The following is a 12,464-nucleotide window of genomic DNA, read 5'->3' as shown; positions in this document are numbered from 1 at the left end:
TCCAGCCTCGTCGTCGATTCGGGAATCGATCATCGCGATTTATTTATTAATTCTAGATTTGAAGCTTTCGTGACTGCAAGTATTCATATTCTTAGGTTTTTTCGGTCACTTAGGTAAAAAATTAAAATTAATAATAGTAAAATATAAATAAAATAAAAATCACGACGTTTCGGAGGCAACACAAGCTTCCGTCTTCAGGTGGAACCGTCACAGCACGATTGCTGTATAAAAAAAAACAAGCGTGCTGTGACGGTTCCACCTGAAGACGGAAGCTTGTGTTGCCTCCGAAACGTCGTGATTTTTATTTTATTTTTATTTTACTTTTATTAATTACATTTTTTTTTACCTACGTGACTTTACCGAAAAAAAATCTAAGAATATTTATTTATTACTTGGGCTCGATTTACTGCCCCTAACACCACCACCATCACCCCGTTTCTCGGGCTAGAGTTGAAACCTAAACGCGTGAACCTGCGCACGGTTATCGTGGCAAAGATGATCCGATGCGAATTCAAATGTACTTTAGAACAAGGTTGCGCTGCTATTAGGGACCTGTCTACCCCGTAGGTTTACCCAGTCAAATACTAGTCTCTGTTTTTTAAAGTCACGTAGGTAAAAAATTAAAATTAATAAAAGTAAAATAACAAATAAAATAAAAATCACGACGTTTCGGAGGCAACACAAGCTTCCGTCTTCAGGTGGAACTGTCACAGCACGATAGCTGTATCAAGTGAGAGAAATTCCAAGAAAACAGTCCTTGTATATATACTGGTTGAGGGTGGGAGGAGCCAAGGTGGGCCCTGAATATTATTTTTGTGAGGTTCGGTGCGGCTGAAGCACGCTGTTAGGAATGAGCCTTTGTTGTGTAAACTAGGTACGGATGATGTAAAGGTGCGTGTGAAAGGGACTGAGCCTTTTTGTTATGTAGAGATGATGCGGCTGAAATCGCTGCCAGGAAATTAGTCTTTGTGTAGAATGGTTGACAGAGCCTATTGTTATGTAGAGGTGGTGTGGCAGCAAAATGTTGAGCAGCGAGATGCCAATGTCGAGGGTGTGCTGCTGGCCACGACGTGAGGGCTTAGCAGATGCGGAGAGAGTTCGTGTGGTTTTAGCTGACACGGGCTCGGCGCCTGACTTGGTGTACAAAGCCAGGGGTGGGGAACCTTTTTATCTGCCAAGGGCCATTTGGATATTTAGAACATCATTCGCGGGCCATACAAAATTATCAACTTAAAAATTTGCCTGCTATATTTGGTCAAACATTTAATTAACTCACCCCGAATGCGATAGGCTGGAACTGCTTCTCTTTGGTGAGGCGTGGGATGTTAGCTGGCTTGGATGATGTTGCTACTCGCAACTGCTTTTCCAGGTTTGTTCCTAGATTTATTGAATTTCGAGTCCCGCCTGCGGTTGCCTTGGCAGAGCCACACCAGATGATTTCGCGGGCCTCATACGGCCCGCGGGCCGGACGTTCCCCACCCCTGCAGTGGAAGCGATTGGGTTCGATCCCAACCTTTACTCCTCCTGCTGCTCATTCTCCGTTTTTCCCCCCACATTTATAAACACGCTTTTAGAGTATGTGATTGCGATACATTTCCACATAAGCCACTTCGTTGTGCTATCATTTTTGTGGCCAGGTCGCTTCTGAAAAGGAGCTACATAGCTCAGTGGGCCTTACCTAGTAAGGCCGCTTGTGGCCATGCAACCCAAACCATGAACTATGTTTATTAAACCCATCAAGACAGTTATACGGACTCATAGAAACACAAATAGCTACAGTAAAGACAAGCTACAGTAGTGATTGTGGCCACACAACCCAAACTCCCCTCCACGCACTCCTACCTCTCCCCTGTCGTCTCACTTTGCTCCCCTTTAAGAATTCTCCTCCTACTCCCCTCTTATTTCACTCTCTACTGTCCTTCACGCGCTGTCCACTTTGGCTCAGTGGGCGCTCATCCTTTCTCCTCTGCTGCCTTCTCTAGTTGAGAAGTCTCTTTTCCCAGCCATCCGTGCTGTCAGCCCCCTGTCCCAGTTCAATCCCAGTACCAAGACCTGCTTATTTTCCGCTGCATCTGACCACGCTTTCTGTATAGAATTGCACGTCCCCTTCCCTTGCTGTACGGCGTCTGGAGGTGCGGCATCATCCAGACGCCGCTACAGGAATCCGCATTGTACTTCCATTGCATCGCGGGGGTGCGGACGGATGGGCGAGAGGATGGGGGGCCCTCCCTCCTCCACCAGCACCACCGCCACTACCACCACCGCCACCACAACCACCGCCACCACCAGCGGTAGCATCAGCAGCAGCGGAACCGGCCACACTGCCCTCTCTGTTTCTGGAGAAATCGAGACGCATCCCACAATTGCTTTGTCAATCATGCGCGCCTCATTATCCCACGGGCACATACGGCGTCTCATCCTTGCAGCCTCTCCCTCCCTCTCGCCGCCCCCCCCCTCTCTCGCTCCCCTTCTCTTCACCAGACTTACGCACACAGTCACCGCTCCGCTCCATGTCCACGGCCCCGGCATTCCTCTCCGACGTGCGGCGTGGGCCCTGCCGTCGAGGGACGAAAGGTGAGGCTTCTGCTCTGCTGCATCTGAAGGAACTTTTTTTTTTTCAAAAGTTTCACTTTTCAACCAAAGGTCAACTTTCCACAGGGTTTACTTAAAGTTAACTCGGGCGCAGTCGTGGCTTTAACATCCGACCCATGGGTGTGTGAGTTTAAATCGCGACTGGATGTCGGCTCATCATCCTCACGAGGTCAATTAAAGTAAGTACCAATCTGCGGGAAGTCAAACCGTGGTTGCCCTCTGGAGGGACTGACCCCCTCCATAGGAACGTGGAATCATTTTCCCCGCCTACTGGCTCAGGGTCGCTCACGGTGAGCGGTCAACCGAGCGGCGGGGCCCCCCTTGTCAGGGCAGCAGACGGCTCCTGGCGCTGCCTTGCGAGGACAGACGAGGGGCGACGAGGAGGAGTTTAAATTTCGATTTAAAGATTTCGTGACTGTAGGGATTCATCTTCTTGGTTCTTTCGGTAAAGACAGCGTCTGAATGAGATTCAGACGCTGTCTTTCTGACAGACCTGTTCTTCACCTGAGGACGGCTACTTGCGTTGTGGCCGAAACGTCGTGAGAATAATTTTATTATGTTTTATTTTTATTATTTTATTATGTCCCTTCTACGTGACTTTACCGAAAGAACCAAGAAGAGGAGGAGTTTGTTCCTCGCTCTGCTCTCACAGCGAGGTTGACGGTCCCGGCTTGCCCGCTGGGACCCCAGCCGGAGTCCACGCGCGCGTGCGTTTAGTCCAGCTACTCCGGGTTCCTGCCACGTGGCATAGTAATAATACTGTAATAATGAACGCAACTCATCGTGAATTTGGGCTAAAGACATGTTAAAATAAAAACCCAAATGTAGCAGCGGCAGGAGCCTCCTGAGAAAAAAAGAGTCCTAGGACTCAGTTGGGACTTTCCTGGATAAATAAGTAAGTTATAATTATTGAAAGGTTGAACACGATCCTGGAGGTTGCAGTTATACCTGCTTTGTGATTTGCGTCTTTATATGATGATGAGGCCGGTTCCATGGCGCTAACGCAACACGTCATCGCTCGGACAATAACACTGCGCCTATGACGTTGTGTACACTCTCCTGTGCCGCCCTGTGTGTATGCGTACTGGTCCTTGACCATACCTCCCCTGAGCCGCATTGCACGCTCATTTGTGAGGATAACGGCGTGTCTCTTTGGTGTCCTTCGGGGAGCGGTGATGCAGCGGTTAGCGAGCGTTGCTGTGCGGCTGTTTGCTAACCGCTTTGTGGTTCTGGACTTTTGTCTGACAGGCCATCCTCTCGGCGCGGGGTCCGTGAGGTGACCAGTAGCTGCAGCAGCTGTGGCTTTCAGCTGTGGAGGAGGACACATTCTCTCTCCCTCTTAGCAGAGTCCCAGACAATAATCATCCCTGCCGAGCCACGACGCCTGGCAGGGCGGTGAGTGTGGGTGAGCTGGGTGGTGAGTCCGTGCGCTGTCTCTCTCCCTGCAGGCTGGTGAGTGTGGGTGAGCTGGGTGGTGAGTCCGTGCGCTGTCTCTCTCCCTGCAGGCTGGTGAGTGTGGGTGAGCTGGGTGGTGAGTCCGTGCGCTGTCTCTCTCCCTGCAGGCTGGTGAGTGTGGGTGAGCTGGGTGGTGAGTCCGTGCGCTGTCTCTCTGCCTGCAGGCTGGTGAGTGCGGGTGAGCTCCCCGCACGCACAGCCATGCCGGCGAGCGCTGCCGACCCCCCTCGAGCAGCAGCAGACGCTCCACCGCTCCGCGGCCGCGCCGGCCCCGCATGTCGCTCCGGCTGACGCCAACATCACCGCTCGGCGGCTCCCCACTTCTCGCCCTCCTCCTCGCCCTCCTCCTCTTCCCCCGTGGCTGCGCGGCGCTTCCCGTGCACCGTGAGTGTGGCCACCACGGGCACGATGGAAACCGCGCGTCCGGACCCCTCCTGGTGGCGCGCGGCGCGGGCTCCCCGTGCGCCCTGCGGGCGGAGGCGCGCGCGGCGCTCGACCTCGCCGAGTCCACGGCCAGGGGCGCCCGCGTCCTCTTGGTGGCGCGGCGCGACTCCCGGGCTCGCTGCGCGCACTCCTGCTGCCTCCACGGTGAGCCCAGCCCCTCTCTCTCTTCTGCTGCCTCCACGGTGAGCCCAGCCCCTCTCTCTCTCCTCCTACCTCCACGGTGAGCCCAGCCCCTCTCTCTCTCTCCTGCTGCTGCCTCCACGATGAGCCCAGCCTCTCTCTCTCTCTCCTCCTGCCTCCACGGTGAGCCCAGCCCCTCTCTCTCCTCCTACCTCCACGGTGAGCCCAGCCCCTCTCTCTCTCTCCTCCTGCCTCCACGGTGAGCCCAGCCCCTCTCTCCTCCTGGCTCCACGGTGAGCCCAGTCCCTTTCTCTCCTGCTGCCTCTACGGTGAGCCCAGCCCCTCTCTCTCTCTTTTTTTTACGATCAGTGGAAACAAGAAGATGCTCGGTGTAGTCGGCACTTTGCTTCGTTCATCATTTCGGTTTTTTTTTATAACTTTGCTTTATGTAAACCTCCACCTCTCGCTCACTCTCTCGCTCACTCTCTCGCTCACTCTCTTGCTCACTCTCTCGCTCTCTCTCGTTCTGCACGCAGCCCTTCTCGCAGTCCAACGGCCTCCGACGGGTAGCTCATAACTGCATGTAGAGCCCCCCGTCATCTGCCACCGAGCACACGGCCTCTTCCATCGCCCACTGCTCCTTGAAGGTCGGCACGGCGTGGGTCAGCCGCGCATGGCGGAACTCCAGCCACACCCTGGCTCCGACCAGAGCGCGGAAGATGCCCACGTTGCTGGCTGGACGTTTCCCCTCCAGGGCCACCTTCCTCGCCCTGTAAATGGCGAGCTTGAGCACGTTGACCAGCCCCTGAAGATGTTGGGGTCCGTCGCCCTTCGGGTATCCAAAGATGAGGACCGTCGGGGAGAAGTGGAGACTGAACCTTAGGAGGATGTTTCTCAGGACCTTGAACAACAAGTCCAGGCTCTTACACTCCACGTATTGGTGCGCCACCGTCTCCACTTTACCGCAGAACCGGCACCCCGGGGACGTGTCGGTGAAGCGCGACAGGGAGGCGTTGGTGGTGACGGTGCCGTGGGCGATGCTCCAGCTGAGGTCACCGATTCGGTTGTACGTCAGGCTGGAGTAGAGTTGCCTCCAGCGAGGCCTCTCCGGAGAGATGCAGGGCAGGGCTTTCCTCCAGGCATGGTCCTTGTGGTTCCTCAGGGTGTCCTGTTGGTGAAACCGGACCATGTAGGAGTAGAGCACCTTCTTCTTTACATTTGCGAAGGCCACCTCCGGTAGGTCTTCCAGCCAGCACAGGTTGTGATCAGCCTTCGCTTGTCGGCATTGGCGATGCAGTGGCACGACGGAGAGCTCCAGTGGAGGGGGACCGAGAGGGGCCTCGTCATCCCCAACGCCAATTGGGGGCGTTCTCCCCGCTGCCACTGAGAAGGCCTCCTTGGCTTCGGCCAGGATCCGGGCAGCCACCCGGAGCGACTGCAGCCCTGTCTTTGCGGCCATGTCTGCTGGTCCGAGCCACCAGCCCCGTGTTCCAGGCGCCTCTCCATGCCGGGGGTGGCGGTGGTAGATGGCAGCTTTGTCTGTGGGTTCCTGAGGATCGGTTCGAAGACCAGATCTTCAGCCGATCATGGCTGGTTCAGCCTCCTGACGGCGAGGAAGCTCCACGTCTGCAGGACGCTCGTGTAAAAAGGTGGCAGCTGTCCCAGTGGGAGGCCCTGCATATCCATGGAGAATAGTTGTTTGGAGCACTGCAGACCCCCCAGCTGTTTCAGGAGGAAGGAGGCCGTGACGCTCCAGACCGGTGCAGGGGCAGCGTGCAGGAACTTTTGCGCGGCCTGCAGTCGGAAGGTGGCCAGCTGACTCCGCACGCACACCAGCCCGTGACTGCCCTCGTCCAGTGATAGGGCCAGGACCCCAGCCGCAACCCGAACAGAAGAAGTCTCTCTCTCTCCTCCTGCTGCCTCCATGGTGAGCCCAGCCTCTCTCTCTCCTCCTACCTCCACGTTGAGCCCAGCCTCTCTCTCTCTCCTCCTGCTGCTGCCTCCCTATCGGTGTCTCTCTCTCTCCTTGTCTGGGTCTCTATCTCAAGGGGCTGGATCACGATGAACAGGGGTTAGAGAAGAGATCTGGCTCGACCGACGTCGTCCTCGTGTTAGGGTCCTTGATGTTGTGGTGAAGTGTCGATGGTATGGTGACGTGTTGGTGATGTGGTGACGTGTCGATGGTATGGCGACGTGTCGATGGTATGGCCACGTGTTGGTGGTGTGGTCACGTGTTGGTGGTGTGGTCACGTGTTGGTGGTGTGGTCACGTGTTGGTGGTGTGGTGACGTGTTGGTGGTGTGGTCACGTGTTGGTGATGTGGTCACGTGTTGGTGGTGTGGTCACGTGTTGGTGGTGTGGTGAGGTGTTGGTGGTGTTGTCACGTGTTGGTGGTATGGTCACGTGTTGGTGTTGTGGTGAGGTGTTGGTGGTGTGGTCACGTGTTGGTGGTGTGGTCACGTGTTGGTGTTGTGGTGAGGTGTTGGTGGTATGCTGACGTGTTGATGATGTGGTGACGTGTTGGTGGTGTGGTCACGTGTTGGTGGTATGGTCACGTGCTGGTGGTGTGGTCACGTGTTGATGGTGTGGTCACGTGTTGGTGGTGTGGTGACGTGTTGGTGGTGTGGTCACGTGTTGGTGATGTGGTCACGTGTTGGTGGTGTGGTCACGTGTTGGTGGTGTGGTGAGGTGTTGGTGGTGTTGTCACGTGTTGGTGGTATGGTCACGTGTTGGTGTTGTGGTGAGGTGTTGGTGGTGTGGTCACGTGTTGGTGGTGTGGTCACGTGTTGGTGTTGTGGTGAGGTGTTGGTGGTATGCTGACGTGTTGATGATGTGGTGACGTGTTGGTGGTGTGGTCACGTGTTGGTGGTATGGTCACGTGCTGGTGGTGTGGTCACGTGTTGATGGTGTGGTCACGTGTTGGTGGTGCGTCGTCCAGGTGATGCGTGCCACGTGGCTGTGTTCGTGTCTCTCCGCGGACCCCGCCAGCCCAACTGCCTCCTCGTGTCGTGTCCGCTGCTCTCAAGCTGCGTGCGCGCACGCGTCGGGGAGAGGTTCACCCTCTTCTCATCCCGGGGCCACGGTGCAGAGACTCACCACATCACCACCATCACTACACCATCACCACCATCACTATACCATCATCACCACCATCATTGTGGTCATCATCACCATCACTACACCATCGCCACCATCACTACACCATTGCCACCATCATCGTGGTCATCACCATCACCGTTCGCTCGAGATTTACCGTGTACTCCACCCAGGACCACAGTGCAGAGACTCACCATATCACCACCATCACTATACCATTAACGTATCACTATCATCACCACCATCATCGTCATCCTCCTCCTCTTCATCAACCCGCTGTTCAATCACTCCCATCGTCATCATCACCACCACCGTTCACTAGAGAGATTTACCGTGCTATCCTCCCGGGGCTACGGTGCAGAGACTCACCACCTCATCACCACCACTACCAACATCATCCTCCTCCCCTTCATCAACCCGCTGTTTCACCTCTAAAAATGTCCACAGACTCAGAGATACTCATATCCCACGGGAGAGAGAGAGAGATCCACGGTGTGGTTAGCTAAAAGGAGCACGGTATATGCACGGTATAATGTGACGTTCCTGCACGCCCACTGCTTTCGCCGTGCCTCGAGTGTGAGTGACGCGGATGGTCTCCCCTCTCTGTCACGATCGACACAGCAGATGGCGACCACCACAAGCTGCGCTACCTCGCCCAAGGCCAGGACGCCGGCACCAACGCGTCGCCCGCTCCTGGGGCCGACGCGGGGAGGACGAGCGGCACCGCCGTGCGGGCCACGGCCGGGCCAGTGGCCACCACAGCGACCCACACCGCCACCGCCGCCGCCGCCGCGACCCACACCGCCACCGACGCCGCAACGACCCACACCGCCACCGCAGCGTTGGCGTTGTTGGCTCGCTCATCAAGACAATCGTCCACCGATGATGGCCCACTCGTTGACCCGCACTCGTCCATGACTCGCTCTCTTGAGCGCTCGCCCACCGCTCGCTCGCCCCAATGCTCGTTCGCAGTTCACCCTCTCGACCGCTTGCTCGGGCGCTCACCCACAGATCGCTCACCCCCGATCCGCTCGCTCGGCTGCTCACCCACGGATCACTCGTTCCCAGCTCGCTTGATCGAGCACCTGCTGGAGAGCTCACCCACAGCTCACTCACCCACAACTCCCTCACCCATCACTCACTCACCCACAGCTCCCTCACCCACAACTCTCTCACCCATCACTCACTCACCCACAGCTCCCTCACCCACAACTCACTCACCCACAGCTCCCTCACCCACAACTCCCTCACCCGTCACTCACTCACCCACAGCTCCCTCACCCACAACTCACTCACCCACAGCTCCCTCACCCACAACTCCCTCACCCGTCACTCACTCACCCACAGCTCCCTCACCCACAACTCACTCACCCACAGCTCCCTCACCCACAACTCCCTCACCCGTCACTCACTCACCCACAGCTCCCTCACCCACAACTCACTCACCCACAGCTCCCTCACCCACAACTCCCTCACCCGTCACTCACTCACCCACAGCTCCCTCACCCACAACTCACTCACCCACAGCTCCCTCACCCACAACTCCCTCATCCGTCACTCACTCACCCACAGCTCCCTCACCCACAACTCACTCACCCACAGCTCCCTCACCCACAGCTCCCTCACCCATCACTCACTCACCCACAGCTCCCTCACCCACAACTCACTCACCCACAACTCCCTCACCCACAACTCCCTCACCCACAACTCCCTCACCCACAACTCCCTCACCCACAGCTCACTCACCCATCACTCCCTCACCCACAACTCACTCACCCACAGCTCACTCACCCACAACTCCCTCACCCACAACTCCCTCACCCACAGCTCCCTCACCCACAGCTCACTCACCCATCACTCCCTCACCCACAACTCACTCACCCACAACTCCCTCACCCACAACTCCCTCACCCACAACTCCCTCACCCACAGCTCCCTCACCCACAGCTCACTCACCCATCACTCACTCACCCACAACTCCCTCACCCACAACTCACTCACCCATCACTCCCTCACCCACAACTCACTCACCCATCACTCACTCACCCACAGCTCCCTCACCCACAACTCACTCACCCATCACTCCCTCACCCACAGCTCCCTCACCCATCACTCACTCACCCACAACTCCCTCACCCACAACTCACTCACCCATCACTCCCTCACCCACAACTCACTCACCGACAGCTCCCTCACCCATCACTCCCTCACCCACAGCTCCCTCACCCATCACTCACTCACCCACAACTCACTCACCCATCACTCACTCACCCACAACTCCCTCACCCATCACTCACTCACCCACAGCTCCCTCACCCATCACTCACTCACCCACAACTCCCTCACCCACAACTCACTCACCCATCACTCCCTCACCCACAACTCACTCACCGACAGCTCCCTCACCCATCACTCCCTCACCCACAACTCACTCACCCATCACTCCCTCACCCACAGCTCCCTCACCCATCACTCCCTCACCCACAGCTCCCTCACCCACAGCTCCCTCACCCATCACTCCCTCACCCATCACTCACTCACCCACAGCTCCCTCACCCACAGCTCCCTCACCCATCACTCACTCACCCACAACTCACTCACCCATCACTCACTCACCCATCACTCACTCACCCATCACTCACTCACCCACAGCTCCCTCTCCCATCACTCACTCACCCACAGCTCCCTCACCCACAACTCACTCACCCATCACTCACTCACCCATCACTCACTCACCCACAACTCCCTCACCCATCACTCACTCACCCACGGCTCCCTCACCCATCACTCACTCACCCACAGCTCCCTCACCCACAACTCCCTCACCCACAGCTCCCTCACCCACAACTCCCTCACCCGTCACTCACTCACCCGTCACTCACTCACCCGTCACTCACTCACCCACAGCTCCCTCACCCACAACTCCCTCACCCACAGCTCCCTCACCCACAACTCCCTCACCCGTCACTCACTCACCCGTCACTCACTCACCCATCACTCCCTCACCCACAACTCCCTCACCCATCACTCACTCACCCACGGCTCCCTCACCCATCACTCACTCACCCACGGCTCCCTCACCCATCACTCCCTCACCCACAACTCCCTCACCCATCACTCACTCACCCACGGCTCCCTCACCCATCACTCCCTCACCCACAACTCCCTCACCCATCACTCACTCACCCATCACTCACTCACCCACAGCTCCCTCACCCACGGCTCCCTCACCCATCACTCACTCACCCACAGCTCCCTCACCCACAACTCACTCACCCATCACTCACTCACCCACAGCTCCCTCACCCATCACTCCCTCACCCACAACTCCCTCACCCATCACTCCCTCACCCATCACTCACTCACCCATCACTCACTCACCCACAGCTCCCTCACCCATCACTCCCTCACCCACAACTCCCTCACCCACAACTCACTCACCCATCACTCCCTCACCCACAACTCCCTCACCCACAACTCACTCACCCACAACTCCCTCACCCATCACTCCCTCACCCACAGCTCCCTCACCCACAACTCCCTCACCCATCACTCACTCACCCACGGCTCCCTCACCCATCACTCACTCACCCACAACTCCCTCACCCACAACTCACTCACCCATCACTCACTCACCCACAACTCCCTCACCCACAACTCACTCACCCACAACTCCCTCACCCACAGCTGCCTCACCCACAGCTCCCTCACTCATCACTCACTCACCCACAGCTCCCTCACTCATCACTCACTCACCCAAAGCTCATTTACCCACAACTCGTTCACCTGTAATGCACTCGCCCTCAGCTCACCCTCCCTCAGCTCACCCCCCCTCAGCTCACCCGCCCACAGTTCGCGTACTTCTTCACCCGCCCGGCCACTCCGCCGGGTACGACGAGGAGGCATCGGGAGAAGCGTCGAGAGGTGAAGTGGGAGGAGGGCTGGACGATGACTATGGGATGAGACCAGGCAGTGACGATGGTGATGGAGATGAAGCAAGTGGTGGTGGTGGTGGGACAGGACCAAGCGACGAGCATCTTCACGACTACCCAGATCACCGTCACGATGACCACGATGACATTGGGCCAAACGAGACAGAGACAAGCCACGTGGAAGGCGCAGGAATGTCTGAAAGTGACGTTGATGTTGAAGGAGCTGGGAAGGGTCCCGGGGATGGTGACGCCGGGGGGCCCGGCCTGGACGAGGGCCCGGCCACGGCCGCCGTGTCTCTGTCGCTGCTGCTGCTGCTCGTGGTGCTGGCCGCTTGCTCGGCCTCGTGCGCGGCGTTCATGGCCCTCAGGCCGCGCTACCAGCGGAGGCAGCGGCGATGGGACGCGGCGGCGAGGGTGAGGAGGAGGGCGAGGAGGAGGAGGGTGGTGATGCTGAGAAGTGGGGTCATGGAGGAGATGCTGCGAAGGTGTGAACCCTGACCAGACCGCCCCAATACTGAACGAGATGGCACTCCCATAGAGCGAGACTTGTGCGTTAGACGCTTATGGCCACGACTGTGAACCCGATGGCCTTTCGCCGTCACAGTCTGTGATAGGGATGAGACTGGGATCCGATTTTATTATTTCGGATAACGGATGCAAGTATTTGGATTTAAATGTTGGATATTTCAGATTTTTATTTGGTCGGATTTAAATGCTTATTTTCTGTGTCTACGTGCCAAAAGCAGCGACGGAATTGGTGAAAGTGACCACGTACAGAGATGCATGATAATGATCTATAGAGAACTTATATTAATCTTGTTTTACG

The sequence above is a fragment of the Lampetra planeri genome, chromosome 40, assembly GCF_965212315.1.
Source record: "Lampetra planeri chromosome 40, kcLamPlan1.2.h2, whole genome shotgun sequence".
NCBI lineage: Eukaryota > Metazoa > Chordata > Hyperoartia > Petromyzontiformes > Petromyzontidae > Lampetra > Lampetra planeri.
This window is presented reverse-complemented; position numbering follows the sequence as displayed.